This window comes from Anabrus simplex, chromosome 1 (genome assembly GCF_040414725.1).
Source record: "Anabrus simplex isolate iqAnaSimp1 chromosome 1, ASM4041472v1, whole genome shotgun sequence".
Taxonomy (NCBI): domain Eukaryota; kingdom Metazoa; phylum Arthropoda; class Insecta; order Orthoptera; family Tettigoniidae; genus Anabrus; species Anabrus simplex.
Genome location: NC_090265.1, coordinates 1,007,906,655 through 1,007,931,070, shown reverse-complemented (window position 1 = coordinate 1,007,931,070; position 24,416 = coordinate 1,007,906,655). Strand labels below are relative to the sequence as shown.

General features: G+C 39.9%; 1 protein-coding gene across 2 annotated transcripts in view; it reads left to right on the top strand.

Annotated features, from left to right (window-relative positions):
• Positions 1 to 24,416, top strand: part of LOC136857891 (uncharacterized protein ZK1073.1) — a 405,857-nt gene that overhangs the window by 271,224 nt on the left and 110,217 nt on the right. The gene's annotated exons all lie outside the window — the stretch shown is intronic.

Here is a 24,416-nt window from a genome sequence, read left to right as displayed (position 1 = left end):
TCGGTGCGACGTAAAGCAAATTGTAAATATATATACGGTATAATTTCAGGGTTAGATTTTTCACATATAGAGAAGGAAAAGGTTTATATGAACGTGTGTCCAGAAATGCACTCTTTCTAAAATGGAATATTTCGTCTTTGCCGGGACAAAACCTCCTATGTGATAATATTTTTAGAGATATACTGACCCGCAGTACATTCTTCATGAAGAGCGAGAATGTCTTGACAATATTCACACAATATTGCACCTTAGATGACAGAACCTTACCGGCCAAAGTTCTATGCTAAAATATTTCACATAGGAGGTTTTGTCTCGGCAGCGACGATTTATTTGTAGGTTATTCTCTTCTCGGAGACACGTACCGGTACTTCACTTCCCTTTCTCTGTCCACACGACACATGGGATTATTGAATCAAGGTTCAAATCCTGGCGTCGACGATGAACATCCTAATTAATGTCCCGGTGTTAATACCGTTAGAACCTCAGGTATTGAAGGCTATCTTGTATGTACTGATGTACTCCAGTATTTACGTTACAAAGAGTGTTCAAAATGCTCGCCTCCTGCCGTACTAAAGGGTTTCTGGTCGTCGTCGCATGGAGTTAAGAATCCGCTCAAATTTGCCCGGCGTTGTACGTTTTGTTTGAAGGCATCTTAATATTCTGACACGAAGTGTTGCTTCATCCCGCACAGCAGTCACGTACACGAAGACTTTACATAACCCCAAACAAAGAAGTTCAACGGGTTTAGAGCTGGCGACCGTGGAGGCCAATAAAGTACCCATTTCTGGACCCATGTTTATATACGATTATTTCTTCTCTGTATGTGAGGAACCCAACACTGAAATTATGCTTTGCATTTTTGAAACACCCCGTATTGGAGATAGGATTCACATTTTTCATAAAGCAACCATTGTCAGAGTTCACAAAATGATCAAAGTAGACTGAGTTGTAATTGAAGATCTTTCCATTAGTAGCTAATACTGCTTTTATGATCAGGCGTTGCATGAAGCTTTCGATGGTATCAACAACGTCGTGTTTCCACGTCTCGAAATTATTATTATTATTATTATTATTATTATTATTATTAACAAACACATTATAAATAATTTCGTATGGCTATTTCTAGCCGAGTGCAGCCCTTGTAAGGCAGACCCTCCGATAAGGGTGGGCGGCATCTGCCATGTGTAGGTAACTGCGTGTTATTGTGGTGGAGGATAGTGGTGTGTGAGTTGCAGGGATGTTGGGGACAGCACAAACACCCAGCCCCCGGGCCATTGGAATTAACCAATGAAGGTTAAAATCCCCGACCCGGCCGGGAATCGAACCCGGGACCCTCTGAACCGAAGGCCAGTACGCTGACCATTCAGCCAACGAGTCGGACAACAAACACATTGCAATTGCGACATATCCCGTCTTTAATACCGTCTTATAGTCTTCTTGTTAAGACGTCGCCCCCCCCCCTACAAAGGTTGGCGATCGAATTGGTTAGGATAACTCGCAAAATAGCGATCCGAAAGATTTCAGTGAACGTCTTACAGTAGCATAGTAAAATAAATTCCATAAAAAACGTAAAATGAATATTTATCAGTATGAATTATTACAAAGAAATTCTATGATAATATAAGAAGAATAAAACTGAAATACTTTAAAACTAGAAACTAACGATATACACCTAATACAAGAATTGCTTACTTGTAGTTAACATAATAAATAAAAGAAATCGCATAGAAATTCATACAAAGTTTACAGAAAGTGAAAGCATCCCCTTACATGTATCGTAACATAAGTAGAAAACAGTCACTCAGAAATACGCTCACAATTTACAAATTAACTCATCACAGGAAAAGCTGATTATTACATTTTTACCCAGTTGAATTCCTCCTTACCATTTCATACTTTTCAGTTAATGATGTACAGTTATGTTATTGTGGCGACCAATGCCAAGGAGATGTACGATGGATAGGAGTTACACATGAAAGTGTTCTTCGTCTAGTCCAGTTGAGTTATTTTTACACAGCGTGTCATTAAAGAGTAACTCACTGCCAAATATCCACGTGCTACCAGCGTAAATTAAACGAGGTGATGTCCACACTGCGTAAACGGCATCGCTCTAGCTAACTGGAGACTGATTGAGTAATCATTATAGGTAAGTACAGTGGAACTTGTTTATAGTGGTATCCAAGGGACCTGATAAATGGTGCCGTTATCAACAAGTGTCGTAGTGACCGAGATTTTGGTTATGAGTCGATTGATGTGGAAAATGATTTAGATCAAAACTTAATTAGGCTTATTTCAGATTGTTCATACTTACTTTTAAGCCTGACATCAAAATTCAAACATGAAGTACGCGTAATATAAAACACAGTGTTAAATTGCATAAGGAATTTATCACGTACAGTCAAATAAATTGTCAACTACAATACAGTATGTTCAGTACACACCACGCTTATTTATTGAGGAATAATAATGTGTAAATTTTGTCTGTCTGCACCTGCTTTACCCAATTCTAAATCATGTTCTATGTTCATAATTTGTTTCACAATTTCACAGTATCCTCCTCATGATTCGTAGATAATGTTCACAACTCTAATGTCCCTTTTCTTCTTCCTCCTCTTCATGGTCACTATGGCCCTTATTCTTCATTTCGCTTACAATATCGTCGTTCGTTTTTGCCTCCGTTGTAACTAAGTCATCGTTTATTGTTGCATACTTGCCATAGTAACATTGGTTCAGAATATTATAATCTATTTTTCACAGCAATTAAGATATCGGCGAATTTTCATCACTGTCAAGAACATCGTCTTCACCTTCAGAAGTTACAGTGGAAATATTAACACGCTTTGGTTCTTAGAAAATAATAACGCAAGTTCAGATTTAAAATGACGTTGTATACGAGGTAGGGCATATACGTCTGTCGTATTAAGATAGCCTGAAAAACACTGTCCTTATGAATAACATGCCATTACCAAAGAAGAGCGTAATTTACCTTAAGCAGCATTTATTCAGCCTTCATTTGGTACAGTATAACTTTGCTCCATAGAAGTTGCAAAGTCTATGCTAGAAGACACATGTTACCCCTTCCAGTTAATTCTCATTATATAACCATGAATTCTCTTTTATAGTTCTTTTTTCTTTTTTTCTTCTTTTACAATTTGCTTTACGTCGCACCGACACAGGTCTTATGGTGACGATGTGATAAGAAAGAGCTAGGAGTGGAAAGAAAGCAGCCATGTCCTTAATTAAGGTGCATCCTGGTGTGAAAATAGAAAACCACTGAAAACCATCTTCAGAGCTGCCGACAATGAGGGTTCGAATCCACTTTCTCCCGAACGCAAGCTCACAGCTACGCGGCCCTAAACCGCATGGCCAACTCATTCGTTGAATTCTCTTCTATTTCACTTTCCCATAACTCAAATATACCCATATTTAATATATTTATCTCAAATTCCTACTGCTCTTCTCTCTTCTCCTTCTCTTAAGATCACATTTGTCTTGCTTTTCTTCACACTGTTTCTAATTCTCCAATTTTCCAAATTATTTCATCAGGCTGTTTTTGGACTCATCACATATCCTTTCTTAAAACCCCTATTTTGTCAACAAACAGTACTGTGCCCATTCTTGTACCTTTATGGGTTTCTTGCGCTGACCCTCATACCATCCATCAACATTGTAATGAGTAGAGGAGACCATATATTTAATAGTTTCAAATCAATTCCATGGTTTGTAGACCATAGCTTAACAGCATTGAAACAGAAAAAACATTCTGTTTGCACGTACGTAAGAGAAGCAACTATTTTATTATGCGATCGGCTTTATCAATTACGTAACGACAATACAAAATATTAAAACATATTTTAATCATAAGATCAGTTATTCAAATCACAGAGAGAGTTGGCCGTGCGGTTAGATTTGCGCAGCTGTGATCTTCCATTTGGGAGAGTGGGTTTGAACCCCACTGTCGACAACCCTGAAGATGGTTTTCCGCAGTTTTCCATTTTCACACCAGGCAAATGCTGAGGCTGTACCTTGATTAAGGCCACGGCCATTCCCTTCCCACTTCTAGCCCTTTCCTATCTCATCGTTACCATAAAACCTGTCTGTGTCGGTGCGAAGTACAGAAAAATTGTAAAAAAAAATTAAGTCATTCAAATCGCTGTTCATTAGAGTTCGGATATTTTTGCGACTTAATATCTAGGAATTTGCAAACAGCTGTACCAAAAGAAATGACTAAATGTGTCCTTAAAATAAATAGGGTATAAGACCACGGGAGTTCGAACACTCACGATTTCCTTTTCATTTCATTATTACCGAGTTGAAATTGATCGTTTACGACGTTATGGGTACACTTATTTTTGGAGAAAAATTAATTTCTTGTTAACATTATCATAAATATGGCTACCTCGAGCTCAGTATTTCAATCGCAATTCTGAGTTTGACTGTGCGAGTGTCCATAGTGAATTACTCTGATCTCAGTTTCTAGCATTTGAAAATTAAATATAATACAGCCCCAAATGGTCAGCGTCGCAGCCTTCGGTTCAGAGGTTCTCGGGTTTAATTCTCGGCCAGATCAAGGTGTTTACCTGCTTCTAGTACATTCCTATGACTCTAGAATGGGGTATTCGTGTGCCTCAATGCAAATCACACCACCAACCAGCACAGGAATATGTAATGATGAAATACATCCTAGCAAAGGCATCCGGCGGTAAAAAAGTACCAAATCCACATGTGTGATACAGTTCGCAGTTCGTCCCTTCTCCTCCCTCCCCCCACAGGTGTGGGAAAAACTGCAGAAGAAGAGATCTGCTTATTGTACAGTTGTAATCCGTCACTGGATTTTATGTATTTGCATTACAAACTGATGACGCAATGATCTTAAGCCTTAAATTTTCTGGCTATAGACCATGATACCTACAGTTTTACGTTGAATATGAATCACGGTGACATAGCTGGATTGGAAGAGAATTTATAGTTAGCTGGTCCAATTCTGAAGAGAACTGAAAGGCCACCGGGTATAAGTAGGGTACCTACTTTTGAAACCATTGGACACGATCTCTTCATAATCCATTCGCTTTTGGTCACTGCCTTGGCGAAGAAGGTCCGTATGGTCTATATAATAAGCGAGGTAGGTTTCATTGTTGTGTAAAGATCAGTAAGCCCAGCCTTTTCACTTAACTTCTGCTTCTCATATCTCATAGTTATTAATGAATACAAATGTTCACAAATGCTTTCGCTAATTTTGGGGATTAAACATCTTTGTCATCTGGATGACGATGAGTGACATAGAACTGAGACTTCATGTTAGGCCCAAATTAAGATATTAGAGGCACGGCTAACAGCATCTGTTCCCAGTATATCAGTGTTGCTATGTGTTATGTCCTGCGACACGCCCCCGGAAAGCTATTTCTGAAGGTGTGTTCGCGGAGAAAAACACACCTGCACAATGCCCTGTCTGGCCTTGTTCCATGCCACATCATCTGCTTAGGAATTCGCTTTTCACTCCACATCTCATTTGTTTAGAGTGGCTGATACTTAGCAAACTGCAGCTTGCAACAGCGGGCCACTGCATTACCGGAGGAATGCTCCATGGTTAACATGTTGGCCTTCGGTCCCAGGGGTCTCGGGCTCAATTCCTGGCCGGGTCGGGGATTTTAACTTTAATTAGTTAATTCGTCCGTCTCGGGGCTGGGTGTATGTGATGCCTTCAACACTGTAAATCATCTTACGTATGGCCCCATCCTTAGAGACATGCAGGTCGCCTATAGACCGACTACTAGAAAAAGTCATTCACCAGTCCTCCCCGGAGGCCATACACCGCTATATAATAGAACGTCATTATTCCGGACTAATTGATGCTCTAGGTTTTACGAATGAATGAAAGTTCGGACTAAACAAAATAACTTATAAAATGAGCCAAGGTACATATTTAAACACTCTCTTCACTAAAAAGAACATGTACAGCGCAGTATTTTAAATTTAAGAAATACAAAGTTATTAGTAGGGATACAAGGTATAATGAAATAAAGTATTAGACCTTACAAAATACATAATAACTAGTGCAGTACAGAATTAGAACATGGCAATCAAATCACGCCTTCATTGACTACACTTGACACGCTTACAGGTTTGAAGAAACTGCTGATCCATTGTTGTCTTCTTTTGACATTAATATCTTTAATAATTAACTTCCACAGATGCCTCAAATGTTCGTAATATGCAGATATGTTTTCATCGTTGTCTTCAACGTATTTAATGACAATGTTTAAATGGTCTTCAATTTCAATAAGTTTTGGCTTAGGGTTAATATTACCTGCTTCATCCTGGTCATATTCATCTGTTCCAGAGCTTTCTGCAGCAATCACTCTTTCAACGATCTCCTACTCTGTTAAAATGTGATAACCTGGATCATCTTCATCTGCTTCTAGCCACAACTCAATGTTGCTGAATTTTCACCACCTGTTTCCAATCCATCCGTACCTGGTTCAACCTCTTCATTTATTAAAAGTTTCTTCCACGTATTACTCAAAGTTTATGATTTTGTATCTTTGACATCAGACGTGAAATTAAAAATCATGGATCTAAAATTGTAATTGCATTTATGTATTATTATTACTGTATTAAACGGCTGTCCGGATTAAGCGAAGTCCGGACTAATGGTGTTCGGATTAATGAGGTTCTACTGTATTGTATACCGGATGAATATTAAAGTAGAATATGACATTGTTTTCGGAGGACCTACTTGGTCAAACCACCTGTTACTATTTCTTGATAGATTTTTTAACAGTATGGACTCTGCTGAGGTATGGGTGGTGCAGAGTAATGGCGTCAGAGTAGTGCATTTTTTTTCTTTTGCTATTTGTTTTACGTCACACCGACACAGATAGGTCTTTGGCAACGATGGGACAGGAAAGGCCTAGGAAGTGGAAGGAAGCGGCCGTGGCCTTAATTAAGGTACAGCCCCAGCATTTGCCTGGTGTGAAAATGGGAAACCACAGAAAATCATCTTCAGGGCTGCCGACAGTGGGGTTCGAACCCACTATCTCCCGATTACTGGATACTGGCCGCACTTATGCGACTGCAGCTATCGAGCTCGGTAGTAGTGCATTTGGGTGTTGTGAAAGGTGCTACTCATAGAATCGTTCATGCTGCAATAGCACTTTCTAACTCAGTGAGGAAAGCAATGGCAAACTACCGCTTTCTTCACCATGCCTAGTACGCCGCATTATGAAACAGCCATCGGTTTTGCGGTTTTCTTTTTACTACAAAACCTTCGGTGGTGCTATGTGAGGATCCAACCAACCTCCGGGCTGGTGACAGACTTGGTTAAAGGCGACACAAGGACGGCGTTATCAAGAGCCTTATATCGCAAGCGTGTACTCCGCCGTGGTCACAGTTACCATAAACCATTGTTAAGTGTAACTTCAGGGTGCGAAAAATGAGGCTATTTATAAAGGGTGTTTGGTGTATAAGTACAAATGGCCTCGCGGAGGGCGGAGATGAATTTTATAAATCCGTCAAATATGGTATTTTTATTAAATTTAGTGAATAGTTTGTTCGAGGGATGAGCTTGAAATTGAGTGCGATGTTTGTGAAGTAGGTAATAGCTTCGTTTGATCCTCGGCTTATACCACCCGCCGTACCATGCTTCAAGCGATATCCACGCGTGATGTGTAACAAGCACTCGGAGGATAAAAAGAATGCAATAGATATTACTAATGCAATTACACCTCCCAATTTATTAGGAATGGATCGTAGAATTGCATATGCAAAGAGGAAATATCATTCAGGTTTAATATGAACAGGTGTAACTAAAGGATTGGCAGGAGTAAAATTATCAGGATCTCCTAATATAAGTACATCGTTGTACTGCAGCTGTACACATCACTTCACCGTGCCTTCAGGGCGTATTCTGCATGCGTAATGGGTAAGAAGCAATTTTCTAAGTTCATCACTGCATTCCAACTTCAGGTAGTATGCATGCGTACGTTCTACGTACAAGAAACGAACGTTTTCTCCCTGGAAAATATCGCAATGTATGTCAACGAAGCCCTAAATCATTCATCATTAAATACTACCTGAGCTATAAAAATCAAATTTTCAAATTCATTTTTGAATTTTGGAACAGCACATTATTTTGCCCTCATATGTATCAGGGCCCTGGAAATAACCAGCATAAAAAATATTTCGTCGTTGTACCTGAAAAAAACCACTATGTGAAATATTTTAGCTTAGAACTTTGGCCGGTATGGTTCTGTCATCTAAGGTGCAATATTGTGTGAATATTGTCCAGGAATTCTGGCTCTCCATGACAAATGTGCTGCGGGTCAGTATATCTCCAAAAATATTATCACATAGCGGTTTTCGCAGGCTCAACGACGATTTGAAATTATCTCCCAAACAGCCTGCATATCAATCAATCAATCAATCAATCAATTAATTAATCAATCAATCAATCAAGCTAGCAATCAATCAATCATTCAATCAATCAGTCACCACTGATCTGTCCGGCTCCATGGCTAAATGGTAGCGTGCTGGCCTTTGGGCACAAGGGTCCCGGGTTCGATTCCCGGCAGGGTCGGGAATTTTAACCTTAATTGGTTAATTTCGCTGGCACTGGGGCTGGGTGTATGTGTCATCTTCATCATCATTTCATCCTCATTACGACACGCAGGTCGCCTACGGGAGTCAAATCAAAAGACCTGCACCTGGCGAGGCGAACTTGTCCTCGGGCACTCCCGGCACTAAAAGCCATACGCCATTTCATTACCACTGATCTGCATTTAGGGCAGTCGCCCAGGTAGCAGATTCCCTATCTGTTGTTTGCCTAGTCTTTTCTGAAATAACTGGAAAATAATTTGGAAATTTATTGAACATCTCCCTTGGTAAATTATTCCAATCCCTAACTCCTATTCCTATAAACGATCCTTTTGCCCCAATTTATTCTCATGAATTCCAAATTTATCTTCATATTGTGATCTTTCCTACTTTTAAAAACACCACTTACACTTATTCGTCTACTAATGTCATTCCACGCCATCTCTCCACTGACAGCTCGGAACATACCACTAGTATTAGTTCGAGTATTATTTATTTGCCACAATTCTGTTCAGAAAAATGGAAGGTCTGGAGAAAAAGGGTGAGCCCCTGTATGTATAAAATGTTCCCTTAGACCACATAATCGAGCATCTTGTCTTCTTTTTTCCAAGTCTTCCCAGCCCGAACTTTTTCAGTATTTTCGTAACGCTAGTCTTTTGTCGGATATCACCCAGACTTTGGACGTTTTCCAGTTCTCGAATCTTGTTTCGTTTATCTAGTTTTGCATTTTAAACATTGTTAGTGTAAATAATAATTAGAGGTCCCTCGAATAATGTTGTGAGCCCCAATTAGCAAATTGTTTGGAAATCAAGAAAAACTGTCACAACGTATTAAAAAAAAATTTAAAAATTAAAAAATTATTCGTCGCTATAACCACAATGGAGTTTAGAACACACATATACTTTGTACCTAGCGAGTTAGCCGTGCGGTTAGGGGCGCGCAGCTGTGAGCTTGCATCCGGGAGATAGTGGGTTCGAATCCCACTGTCGGCAGCTGTGAAGATGTTTGTCCGTGGTTTCCCATTTCCATACCTTAATTAAGGCCACGACCGCGTCCTTCCAACTCCTAGCCCTTACCTATTCCATCGTCGCCATAAGATCTATCTGTGTCGGTGTGACGTAAAGCAATTTCTTGAATGCATACTGTGCCTTGCCGATATTCTCTTGAATAATCTGTGGCTTAAAAACGGGCCAAAGATTATTAAGCACTTGCACCAGCACAAGAATATGATAAAACACTGCAATATATTATAACAGTAGATCGTGGTTCCAGTAGTAGCCCTACCAGCAATTGACACTAGTAATAATAATTATCCAATACAACTCTTTCACGTAGTAAAAGACCCCTGTTTCCAACCAAGTATCCAATAGAAATAATTATGAATGTTCTTCAAACAATTATAACAATTATGAATCTTCTTCCAACAATATTGATTTGTGAATGAAGAACCATCTTTTAAACAGCGATCTTGAATTATGAAACCTCTGCCTTCAGCAGGAATAATTATGAATGATGAATAAACAAACATCTCCAGGTCTCCTTACATAAAGAATGGAGTCGTCTTCTTCCCGTAACAATCTATCATGGCGTCATATCTTAAAATAACCCATTTCGATAGTGAAATATGTTAAAATAGAACTATGCCATCATGGTTGAATAACACAGACAGAAAATATATTATCCCAATAGTGCAATAATCTGAAATGTTATGCGACTCTGGGAAGTAGCTAGTATTTCATCAACTTATACAATATAACTTACTAATGTCATACGTTATCTATAATAATAATAATAATAATAATAATAATAATAATAATAATAATAATAATAATAATAATAATAATACGGAAAATACTCAGTCCGCTAAGAACCACAGAACTCTGAAAATCAAGAAGTAATGAAGTAATATACCGGAACATAGAAAACATAACAGAAACAATACGGAAAAGGCGACTGACAATTTTTGGTCATTTATACAGAATGGATGAAAACAGAATAACCAAACAGATCTTCAAATATCTTTGGAACAAGAAGTCAACAACAACCTGGATTCATGAAGTCAAGAAAGATTTGGAAAAAACAATATAAGAGAAGAAGCAGCAACAGAGAGAGAGAGAGATTTTTAGAAAGAAAGTGTTAAAAATGGAAGGATCAAAGGTCCCAGGAGAGGAAAAGGAGACAGTGAGCAGATAAAGGAGTACTGGAGGAAGGAAAAAGGAACAACAAAGGATGAAGAATTGAAATTGTCACGTGGATCCTAGAAAAGCCTAACGGAGAAATAATAATAATAATAATAATAATAATAATAATAATAATAATAATAATAATAATAATAATAATAATAAATACATTGAGGAGGTGTGATATACGTACTATCGCAAGCTCTCGCTGTACACATGTATCAGGCATAAAAATCTGATACTTTTTCTACAATGTTTTCTGGAACGTTTTAAAGGAATCTTTATGAACAACCCCTTGTCTCAATATATTAAGTGTGTGTGTACAGACTCGTTGAAAATAAATACAATCAGATTCAATACCGAGAAAATAATGGGACGTCTGTTCGCATGAGTAAGAGAAATAAACTTGAAGATAAGTCGTTAAAGTAATGTTTATCTCTAGTCCTGGTAGAAATACCACGCAGATTACAAACAGGAAATGGTGCAATTCGTACAGCGTACAGAAATAACATGCGCTGCTTATTTGCTCTATAAACAGGACTCTATTCATAAAGAACGACAATCGTGGACAAGCCTAGTACAATGCACATCAAGAGAAAGTGAGTTTCATTAGTCTAAGTGCCACAGTTTATACTCGAATTTGTTTCTACACTACACACATTTCTTTACTTACTTACTTACCAACTTGCTTGCTTGCTTGCTTGCTTGCTTGCCCTCCAGGGTTGGTTTTTCCCTCGTACTCAGCGAGGGATCCCACCCCTACCGCCTCAAGGGCAGTGTCCTGGACCACCAGACATTGGGTTGGCGATATAACTGGGGAGAAGGACCAGCACCTCGCCCAGGTGGCCTCACCTGCTATGCTGAACAGGGACCCTGTGGGGGGATGGGAAGATTGGAAGGGATAGACGAGGAAGAGGGAAGGAAGCGGCCGTGGCCTTAGGTACCATTCCTACATTTGCCTGGAGGAGAATTAGGAAACCACGGAAAACCACTTCCTGGATGGCTGAGATGGGAATCGAACCCACCTCTACTCATTTGACCTCCCGAGGCTGAGTGGACCCCGTTCCAGCCCTCCTGCCACTTTTTAAATTTCGTGGCAGAGCCGGGAATCGATCCCGGGCCTCCGGGGGTGGCAGCTAATCACACTAACAACTATACCATAGAGGCGGAGTTTTTTTTTTTTTTTTACAATTTGATTTACGTTACACCGACACAGATAGGTCTTACGGCGACGATGGAATATGAAAGGCTTAAGAGTAGGAAGGAAGTTACCGTGGCCTTAATTAAAGTTCATCCCCAACATTTGCCAGGTGTGAAAATGGGAAAACACGGAAAACCATCTTCAGGGCTGCCGAGAGTGGGGTTCGAACCCACACTCTCTAGAATGCAAACTGACAACTACATGACTCGAACCGCGTGACTACTTGCTCGGTCAATACGATATGGATAACAGAAATCCGTTATTTCCATCACAGTATGAGTGTAAAGTAACTCTCCCCTACATAATACATTCAAAATACCGTAACGTATCGTAACTTCAGTAGTAAAGGAACGCGGGTTCCATTTCCCCTCAAACAGTGAAGTAATTTCGAAACGGGACTTCCACTTCTCACTCAGCACTCGCCAGAAATCAGGTCAGTAATAATGTTATTGTGTCTTCCTCTGTGATGTAGTGGTTAATGTGTTGTATCCCCGACTCAGAGTCGGAAGCTCCAGGACATTGCCCTGATATGATATAATGATTACAGTCAATGGAACAGCGTATGGCAAGATATCGTGTGGCAGCCTATGGCTCTGTATAAACACAAGAAGAAAACGGTTGGCTATAATAACGTTCAAGAGCTAGACTATGCTCGGAAAGTATCTGTCTGTGTCGATATTTGTGTCTTACTACAAGTTACCAATTGCAACTTAAATCTGTTTCCACCTCTGTGCGTAACTATTGTCAGGACTTCATTATATCACCAGGCATTAAAACATTGATATGCAGAATACTTGAAATGTTGTGAGAAAATACTGTACTAGTAATACAAAGAGGAAAAGTGGCAATTAAAGAGCACTGAAGACGTCTAGTGGTTCCGAACCCACGAGTTTATGCTGAGCTACCGCAGCGTCTGAAAGCTAGCCGCTCGTAGAACCTGGTGTGGAGAAAGATAAACGTGCCACCAACTTCACTCGCTTGTAGTTCGGACCGTAGACGCCATTGGAACAACATTTTAAACTTTCTCCTGATGTGATTTTTGTTGACATCTGAGTTTCAAGTGCCATGACCGATACTTGTTGAGCCAGGATCAAACCCGCCATCTTGGGCTCAGAACGAATCGGGTCATTTCCTGGGGGGTAAAGATGGCTAGGCATAGGACATAGTATACGGTGGAATATAGGCCCCATTCCGCCCACAGCTTGTCAGACGAACGGTCACTCTGTTTCATGTAGACTACACGGCGGTAAAGATTTCCTGCAACCTTTCAGCACAACTTGCACGTGCACTTCATCTGAACGTTTATTTTGTTTATAATCCTATCCACAAAAACGTTGTCAAGGAGGACACGGTTTGTTTCTTGATAACAGTTTTAGTTAGAGGAAGCTTTCGTTTAGTGTTGACGTTCATTATGTTGTGGTGTAAATTAACAGTTCTAGGGAATCACTTCTAATACCAAGCTACATATTAAAAGTTCCAGGGAATCACTCCTAATACCAGAGTTCATATTGGGAGTTTCAGGATATCACTTCAATGCACAACTTGCATTAACCGTTCGAGGATATCACTCCTAAATATCAGTGCTCATATTAAGAGTTCCAGGGTATCACTTCTAATATCACGGTTCATATTAACAGTTCCAGGGAATTGCTTCTAATACCACGGCTCATATTAACAATTCCAGGGAATTACTTCTAATACCATGGTTCATATTAACAATTCCAGGGAATTACAGTAGTTCTAATACCACGGCTCATATTAACAATTCCAGGGAATTACTTCTAATACCACGGTTCATATTAACAATTCCAGGGAATTACTTCTAATACCACGGTTCATATTAACAATTCCAGGGAATTACAGTAGTTCTAATACCACGGCTCGTATTAACAATTCCAGGGAATTACTTCTAATACCACGGTTCATATTAACAATTCCAGGAAATTACTTCTAATACCACGGTTCATATTAACAATTCCAGGGAATTACAGTAGTTCTAATACCACGGCTCATATTAACAATTCCAGGGAATTACTTCTAATACCACGGTTCATATTAACAATTCCAGGGAATTACTTCTAATACCACGGTTCATATTAACAATTCCAGGGAATTACTTCTAATACCACGGTCCATATTAACAATTCCAGGGAATTACTTCTAATACAACGGTTCATATTAACAGTTCCAGGCGAGCTCGATAGCTGCAGTCGCATAAGTGCGGCCAGTATCCGGTATTCGGGAGATAGTGGGTTCGAGCCCCACTGTCGGCAGCCCTGAAGATGGCTGTACCTTAAATAAGGTCACGGCCGCTTCCGTCCCACTTCTAGCCCTTTCCTGTCCCATCGTCGCCATAAGACCTAACTGTTCGGCGCGTCGTAAAGCAACTTGCAAAAAAAAAAAAAAAAAAATTCCAGGGAATCACTTCTAATACCAGAGTTCATATTAAGATTTCCAGGACCGGGCGAGTTGGTCGTGCGGTTAGGAGCGCGCAGCTGTGGGCTCGAACCCCACTGCCTACATCCCTGAAGATGGTTTTCCGTGGTTTCCCATTTTCACAACAGGAAAATGTTGGGGTTGTACCTTAATTAAGACCACGGCGGCTTCCTTCTCATTCCTAGGCCTTTCCTATCCTATCGTCGCCATAAGACCTATCTGTTTCAGTGCGACGCAAAACAAATAGAAAAAAATCCAGGATATAATACCTAAAATCAGAGCTCATATTCGTTCTTACGCTTCCAGGACATCGCTCTTAATATCAAAGGTCATATGAACAGTTCCAGGGAATCACTCGTAATACCAGGGTTCATATTAAATGTCTCAGGGAATAACTTGGTAAACATTCCTAACATCAAAGTACATGATGACGTAATGTGGATTCATTTCTAATACTAAATTACATGTTTCGAGAGTAATTTGGTGGAGTTGCGTTAGAAAAATTGGAGGAATTGCTGATAAGCAGATATTTCTTGTGGAGGACGTAGTGAGGAAGGGTCACAATTTTCACTCGGAAGTTTTAAATTATTATTATTATTATTATTATTATTATTATTATTATTATTATTATTATTATTATTATTATTATTATTATTATTATTATTATTATTATATCCACTTCATCAATAATATTAAATTGGTTTAAGTAATAATATAACAGTTTAAATGCAGACCTATCTTGGATTTTATTAAGACTAGGCATGCATAGTGGAAAACAGGTTATTCGATCATATTGTACTCGTAATATAAAGTTTAGATGGATAACGAATCCATTGGGAGTAGGATAATTACAAATATATTTAAAGAATCATATACGAAAAATATATAAATATACACATATATGCATCTATAAATGAGCTGCTCGAGGCAGCATAATGTTAGCCACAATGTCCACTTTTTACAGGAAGGCAATTTTAATATCCAAAAATATCCATAAATAATAAGATTTATATCACAAAACTGTTCCTTGGTGGTAAATTAGACATTGAAAAAAAACTTTTTTCTTTAAAACTAGAAAAAGATGTAGTTTTATCATACTGTTTACAAAAGTATTGCTACAAAATTGTACAAAAATATAACTACTGTACAAACTCTGGTTAAGTCTTCACGTACACGTTCTCTTTCACTTCCGTTTTCACCAATCAATAAATTGTTGTCATCGTGGTAAATAGAATAAATATATGGAAAATATGAACAGAATATAAAATAAGCAAATATTATAAAGTGAACAGAATGGTAAACCACTGCACATTATATGAAAATGTCGCAACTAAATAAGATTTTATATCCTTCCATAACTAAATACAGTAATTTATTTTTAAATGATGTGCTCCCTATATGGTTATTATCCATTTAGTATCACGGATATGATTTAAATATGATTCCTACGTGAAAGCGCAGTGTGTTCTATAGTTTATTTATGTCTTTTTTACGATTTGTTTTATGTCGCTCCGACAGAGATAGGTCTTATGGCGACGATGGAATAGAAAAGGGCTAGGAGTGGGAACGAAGTAGCTTTGGCCTTAAATAAGGTGCAGTCCCAGCATGTGCCTGGTGTGAAAATGGTAAATCACAGAAAACCATCTTCAGGGCTGCCGACAGTGGGGCTCGAATCCACTATCTCCTGGATAAAAGCTGACAACCGCGCGCCCCTAATCACATGGCCAACTCGTCCGGTATTTATGTCATAATTCTGTACATTCTCCTCCACATTCGACAGATATTATGCATGAATTGAATTAATTAATTAGGCTATTTGTATTGATGCATGCATGAATGAATTTAAGTTTTCTCTCCCAGTCATGGATAACCGCCAACTGGGAAGAGAGCATTCATAACTGAATGAATGAATGAATGAATGAATGAATGAATGAATGAATGAATGAATGAATGAATGAATGAATGAATGAATGAATGAATGCTATCGGCCTATACCTACTGAACCCCAGCAGCTACGGAGAGAATATTCCATTCGGAATGAATGGACAGAATTCATGCATGCATGAAAAGAAAATTCTTCAATCCCAGCCATGGTTAACCAGTTACTGCGGAAAGAGCCCTCATTATTGAATTAATGTTCTCAACCTACAGCTAAAAAATCCCAGCAGCTGAGGAAGAAACATGCCATCTACTGGATCCTGACCCATTATAAGCAATTTAACGATTAAATACATTAAGGAGTAATAAGAAGAACGACCATACAACGATAATAATACTAATATTATTCACGATACCAATTACCGCTATTGGCAGATTCTTGTACTAACAGATTCACGGCTTAAATTTAACTATCTAGCCGTAGTCTGCTCTACATGTATTACAGGATCTTGCAACTTGCTTGTGTATACATTTCTAATTACAGTTAATAACTTACTGAGGTTACTAGGCTTGTACCATTCTTTGCTTATCATCCTGTCATCCTAATATCTCAGAGGAATCAGACGCACTAATCTCATCTGGTTGATAATCTTTAACTTTGTTACTTTCATCGACAACAGATTGATTTTCACTTGCAGATAAACATCCATACTTGGTATACTGTAATCATCTTTTTTCTTAAATAAATCCGTTGTACTCCCATTCAGAGCCACCGTCTCGTACTATAGATTACCATGTTGTGATTCTGATATTTTTCTTCTACAGAGCTAACAACTAGAAATCTGTATTGTGCAGCCATATACAGTGTGTCACAAAAACAGCAGATCCATTACCGCATGAGGCTTACCATACATTATTTCATTTCTGACCAATTGGTGGCTTAATATTTTGCTTCGCCAAGCCCTCCAAATATAGGTAAGGTAAGGATTATTCTGCCCGAAGGCAGGTCCGAACCTCCGCAGAGGTGTTCCTGAGCCGGAGTTTACGTGCGGTAGGATGGCCAGTTCCTTTCCGCTCCTCCATTCCCTTACCCCCCCCCCACCACCACCAACAGCGCGTGGCAACTCATCCAACTCCTGACCACGCCCAGTGTTGCTTAACTTCGGAGATCTCACGGGATCCGGTGTTTCAACACGGCTATGGCCGTTGCCCTTCAAATATAGGCCTACTATAAATATATTTAAATAAACCATTAAAACGTTTCAATATCGGACCATGAGGGAGCGTACTAAAAATATTTCTTACAAATACTGTAATGACTTTTTATAATCTTAAATCGAATTTCAGTCTTAAAGGACTCAATAATTGAGAACTTGTAAGGGGATTAGCTATATCCAGTAGGATCTTCTCTCCAAATCACGACTATTAGGCGCAAAATTCTTTCATACTTCTCAGATAGAAAGGAACTACACGAACTAAGATGTACTTAGACCAACAACGTCTGAAGTGGTTTTGAGAAAATAATATGCTTGTCTTGTTATAATGTTGTGCTGATAAGATCTTTGAAAACATATTCAAAGTACAACATCTGCAGTTAGTAGTTGTTTCTGTTTAGAAGAAAAAGTTACGTCGTGGAAACAAAATCAGCTAGTAAAATTATTTCATTGGGGAACGCTATGTTGCTAATTAAGTTAGACATTTGCTTATGATTCTGGACATCCGCCTGAAACGTAAACAAGAACAGTTGCGGAACAAGGAAATTGATAATCGATAAGTGTTGCTATGGCAACAGAGAAACAAATGACTTATGAGACATGTCTTAATAGCCTACGTTTGTACAAAAGTTATGCACTTCTTCGTATATAAGTGTCATACGTAGAAAATACTTCCACAAGAATGGGTGAACATCGATTTAGGACATTGTACCCAAGAAGTATACAGTATATTTATCAGAGTAGTCTTGCCCTATCAATAACTACTAATGGTTAATGGGATTTTTGAAGGATAGAAAAACGTCCATCAGACTCTGCATATTGTCCGATGTGGGCATGTAGGCCTAAAGGATCTCTGGTGACGTATTTGGGGTTTACCCGATGAAATTAACTAAAATGCTGGCAGAATAAAACGGAATGTTAAACTTGACACGCAGGCAGCCTAAATGACGTCAAATTAAACTGCGTGCGCAAGTTTAAAATAATAATAATGATAATAATAATATTATAATAATGCATATTATAAAACATATAATAATAATAATACATAGTACCATGCCGGCCCCGACGTGTAGTGGTAGCGTGTCTGCCTCTAACCCGCAGGCCTCGGGTTCGATTCCCGGCCAGGTCAAGGATTTTTACCTGGATCTGAGGACTGGTTCGAGATCCACTCAGCCTACTTGATTAGTGATGGGACATTCGATTCATTTTATTGAATCGATTCATTTGATTCCATTCACGTTACTGAATCGATACAGTGATCCGATTCACGGCTCATTGGTCACCGCTCCTACTGCATCTGTGTAGTATGTGCTGGTAAGACAGCAGCAACAGCATTCAGTGCTCGGAGCTGCCATCTGGTCTTCATACTATGAACTCCTTTCTTAGAAAAAATGCTAGTTACTCTAATACATCGAAGGTTTCCGGCGACGCAGGGTGGGAAAGGGTAGGATTAGGAAGGTAGCAGCCATGGCCTGAATTAAGGTACAGTCCCAGCATTTTCTGGTGTGAAAATGGGGAACTACGGAAAACCATCTTAACGACTGCCGACGGTGGGATTCGAACCCACCATCCCCTGAATGCAAGCGCATAGCCACGCGATATTAACCGCACGACAACTCGCTCAGTCATTTTTGAAAATATGTATTTTTCTATCAGCTGAGGATTTTTTAAATCGTCATATTTTGTATAGGCTACCCGAGATGTACAGTAGCCCGCTGGTTTTCTGATTCAACATACTGTTATTGCGTCTGTCCACATATGGTTGAAGTCTTGTGCAACGATGTGACATATGAACTGAGAGAATACTGAGCCGTTCTTCCCAATATAAAACAGGTACTTTTGAGTGGTCATGAGCATGACTCATAGTAGGGCAGGCTAGAGTCGAGTTTAATTGTCAAAAGTCAACTAAGTTATAATACTAAGATTCATTAAACTTTTTTTTTTTTTTTGCTAGGGGCTTTACGTCGCGCCGACACAGATAGGTCTTATGGCGACGATGGGATAGGAAAGGCCTAGGAGTTGGAAGGAAGCGGCCGTGGCCTTAATTAAGGTACAGCCCCAGCATTTGCCTGGTGTGAAAATGGGAAACCACGGAAAACCATTTTCAGGGCTGCCGATAGTGGGATTCGAACCTACTATCTCCCGGATGCAAGCTCACAGCCGCGCGCCTCTACGCGCACGGCCAACTCGCCCGGTGAGATTCATTAAACTAATAAATAGTATAACCTAATAGCCTACCTACTTACTATTTACTTCAGAATTATGTTGTGACTGCCTTTTTAACACTGCAAATAAATCCATCTATTATTTAAACCTCCCTGTAAGAAGAGGACAGTGAATGCAAATGGGTATTATTTTTAAATGAGCTGAGCTCGAGAGTCCAGTATAGCATACGATTCTTTCAGTGTAGCATGGCTCACTGTATGTCTCTCTGCAGTGAGCCGATAAGGAGCCGTGCGTATCTTGTGTCTCACTGAGCCGGCTCGTTCACGATTCTTTCGATGTGCCATGATTAACTGTCTCGCTGCAGCGGAAGCTCGGCTCTCCGCGTGTCCAGTGAGCCGATAAGGAGCCGTGTGTATCATGTCTCACTGAGCCGCACTCGTTCACGATTCTTTCGATGTGCCATGATTCACTGTCTCGTTGCAGCGGAAGCTCGGCTCCCCGTCAACATCCAGTGAGTGCGCCACTCAGCACTGTCCGCTGGGAGTAAGCTGAATCGTGTGCCGTGAGCTCGCCGTTCCTGTGAATCGATTCACTCGGACACTTGAATGAATCGATACACTGCTTCGAATCATGCATTCAGTAGCCAACACTATACGTGATTATAATTGAGGAGCTGTCTGACAGTGAGATGGCGGCCCCGATCTAGGAAGCCAAGAATAACGCCCGAGAGGATTCGTCGTGTTGACCACACGACACCTCATAATTTTCAGGCCTTCGGGCTTCCTAGGCTACTAGGCTATAGCCCTTCGGGGCTGTTGCGCCACTGGGTTTATTATTATTATTATTATTATTATTATTATTATTATTATTATTATTATTATTATTATTGACTACTTATGGCCTGTCAGAACAATAGGTGTGAATAAAGACTAAAAAGTGGAATTGATGATAGAAAACACTGAACTCCGAACGACTATTGCCGGTACACTTACACTATCATTGTGACTGTAACCCTTTGTTTGCTGATGGGACTTAAAAGTTTCTAAAAAATCGCTGCAGGAACTGCATGTTACCTGGAAACCCGACGGGACTTCTCAGTCATCTTTAGAAATAGTTCAGGAATGTAGTAACAGAAGGCAGCATCGATCACGCATGATATACAGCAGTTATCTGTGTGGCACTAGGTAGTACCGGTGAAGTCATTTTGGTGAATGCTGGAGTGCAAAGAACATTTGATTTTTGATAGCATTTCGACTGCTCAAATGGCAGCCTAACATTTTTTCCTCAGTAAAGGAATACCTAAACTTACAAATTCTTCTCTATGAACTGAGTCTTTATGTAGCATTGTGCAATTCTGCTGTTATGAAATGCTGGGGACTTCAAAGTCCCGTCCAGCTCTGGTATGAGCACGTCGCACAAGTCGAAATCGACCTTACTGTATTAGACGTCTCCGAACTCCAGACTCTCATCGTATTTTTGGTCGGCCGGGTGGCACATCAGCTTTACTACCAGCTCCCAGCCGATATCAATAAAGCAAGCGGCCGACACCAGCACTTGGAAGTCAGCCTCCCCGATATACCCTCCACCTCCATCATGACCCCCTTCACCACCACTACTACCACCACGAACTCCATCCTCACCCTCCCCTACGATTCTTTCACTACGCTCGTATACTCCCATCCTTCACCAGTAATGTCCTCATCCCTCCCTACGCAACCCACCTCTGAACGCCCCGGTCTTCTACATATTCCACCCCGCTACCTCAATCGCCAGCAAATCGACGACGCACCTGCTCCAACTACAGAAGCCGCCGCACCGCCACCTTCGTCACAATGGCCACCATCCTCTCAACCCTCAATGTTTAGTTGCGTCATTCGCGGCGTTGCCACCACCATCACTGAACGCTAAGTCCTACATGAACTTCACGCGGAAGGCGTCCCAGGACGGCGGGCGTTCCGCATTATGAATTCCTCTGGTGCGACCTCATTAGTACGCCTCCATCTACCGACGGAAGACGCAGTACATCGCCTATCTCCAGTGGAGCGCACACCTACGGACGCCATCACAAAGTGGAACATTCTCGCTCCCCTCCTCAACCTTTCCCTAGACATCACCCCCACTACACGTCGTCACACCCGGCCAGCTCATCCTCCCTATCAACCTCGTTACCACGTTCGTCCACCCCATAACCCAATTCGTTCCTTCTTCCACACACCTACGCATACAGATCCCTACAGACTCCTTACAACTTCACTGTCATATCGTCACCTCCCTACAACTCAACCCTCAGATTCACCCTGGTACTCTTGTCTAAACTGCACACCCTCCCTCACATCTCCCTTAATTTATTTACTTCGTTTTTCCCATCTTTCTTCTCCTCCACACCTCACTCTTTTCTTCACCTCTCCCGGCCCGAGAGAGCGCGTTACGCTTTAGAGGGCCCGCCCCGCCCTTCGGGCGGGGAATGAAAACAAAAGTAAAACGTCCCGTCAGGCACTAGAGACAACAATTAGTGGTTGAGAGTATGTTTGAAATTTGCTAACAACATTAGTATTCCCGGATTTTTGGACATTCTATTCATGGTAAATAGCATTATTCCAAACACGAAATTACTCGTTAGCTTTATTGCAGCACTTGAGTGTTTAGATATATTTATTACCACTCTAACGAAGTAACTGATATAGCATATGAGCTGGAAAACATACCTGAGGACATAGGTACTCCTATTGAATTTAGTAATGATAGTGACGAGGCGTTTTCCGTAGAGAACCATACTAATGAAAAGCAAGAAAGGATTTTTACTGCAGACTTCGTTAGAATGGCAACCTACATCTAATCAGTCAGTTTCTAAAGTAAGGCTGAATAATTACCACTACAGTTACTAGTACTGTTACTACCACAGTCACATAATAATAATAATAATAATAATAATAATAATAATAATAATAATAATAATAATAATAATAATAATAATAATAATAATAATAATAATAATAATAATAATAATAATAATAATAATAATAATAATAATAATAATTGCACATGGCCTCAGCAGAGGTCTGGTGCAAGTCTTTCGAGTTGACGCCCTATAGGCGGCCTACCTAAGATAAATTCTAATGGTGAAGATTACACAAATATCTCTCCCCCAAGTAAGAGGAAGTTAAAATCCCCGACTTGGCCAGGAATTGAACCTGGAACCCCTTCGACCAACGGCTGGCATGCTAACAATTTATATAGCCATGGAGTCGGACACCACTGTCAGATAAAATTCAGTAGTTTTTAGGCTTATAATTCTTGTTTGGCTACCGTGATACTATAATAGTTTGTTATTCACATGCACCTTGAGAATATTCCCGTTAATCCTGTCGGAACTTGAGAGTCCCAAGTTACACTTAGGCTCAATTGACTAATATTTCACATATTTATGGTTTCATACATGTTTGCATTTCTAAATCTACGTATCAGTAAACCATATTAAAATTTTTGTCCAAAAAGGAATAGAAATTAATAATTCAATAAACAAAAGGATAAGTAGTTTTGAACCTTGATAAATGCCCTTGCGTCATATCCTTGTGCACCCTTGTGAAAGTCATATTTAATTCACTGTAGTAAGGTAAAGTTCACGGTAAATTGCTGCACTTAACTCTTTAATCAATTGATCGATTTTAGTATTTCATTGTAAACTATATTTCTTTTGTAAAATGCCTTTGAGTTTCTGGGAACTTGCCTTTATATAGTCTGGTGTAGTTATAATTTTAATTTTCATATTGCTCGCGGCATTAACTCTACTGCTAGTGGTTTAACGTCGCATTAGTTCAGATACGTTTTCGGTGGCGATGAGAGAGAAAAAGGCTAGGACTGGGAAGGTAGGTTTTATTTTGCTATTGGTTTAACGTCGCGCTAACACATTGAAGCTTTTCGGCGACGCAAGATGGGAAAGGGGAAGGATTGGGAAAGAAGTGTTCATGGCCATTGGTTGGGGACGCTAAGCCTTGAGTAGACCCCTTGGTTTTATTTGACAGGACTAGGCTATGTACTAACCCCGGTTTTCACACTCCACCTGCATCAACACTACCACCACCATCACCACACAACCAAACGCGCAGGTCGCCTATAGATGTCATTTGGAAAGACCTACATCAGACCTCTCCAAAGGCCACACGACATCACATATAGAAAAACTAACTTTTAAAGACTCATGATGAGCTTCATTTTATGATAAGATGACATTTAGCATATAGGCCTAAAACATGCGCAAATTCTGTAAATACCTACATAGCAATGACCACCAATTTGAAATGGTTAATTATTAAAGCAATCAAAATAGGCCTTTCTTTGAAGTGAATATCTGAGATATATCCGTACCAAATGTCAGCCCCCTTTGGTCGTATTTTTGGCGTGCTTGAGCGAGAAAGAAGCAGGTGCCTTTTTATTTAAAGCTTCTACGCGATTTTATGCATATAATTTCGCAGAAAATATGTTTTCAGGTAAAATATATTTTTAAATAAAGTATGAATTAATTAAATAGTTCCCTCATGAAATTCCGCCCTACGGATTTGATGTGATGTTATTTCGGATGGCAAAGAGACAGAGATACAGACAGGCAGATGTCATTTCGCACGTAATCAAGTTTTCTCCTTTCATCTTCATACGTTTTGTATTGCATAGTGATGGAGCACAGCCTATTCTGCAGTGAGCGACTTCTGTTTGGTTTTGCTCGAAGTACTTAAATATCTGCACTCCCCTTCG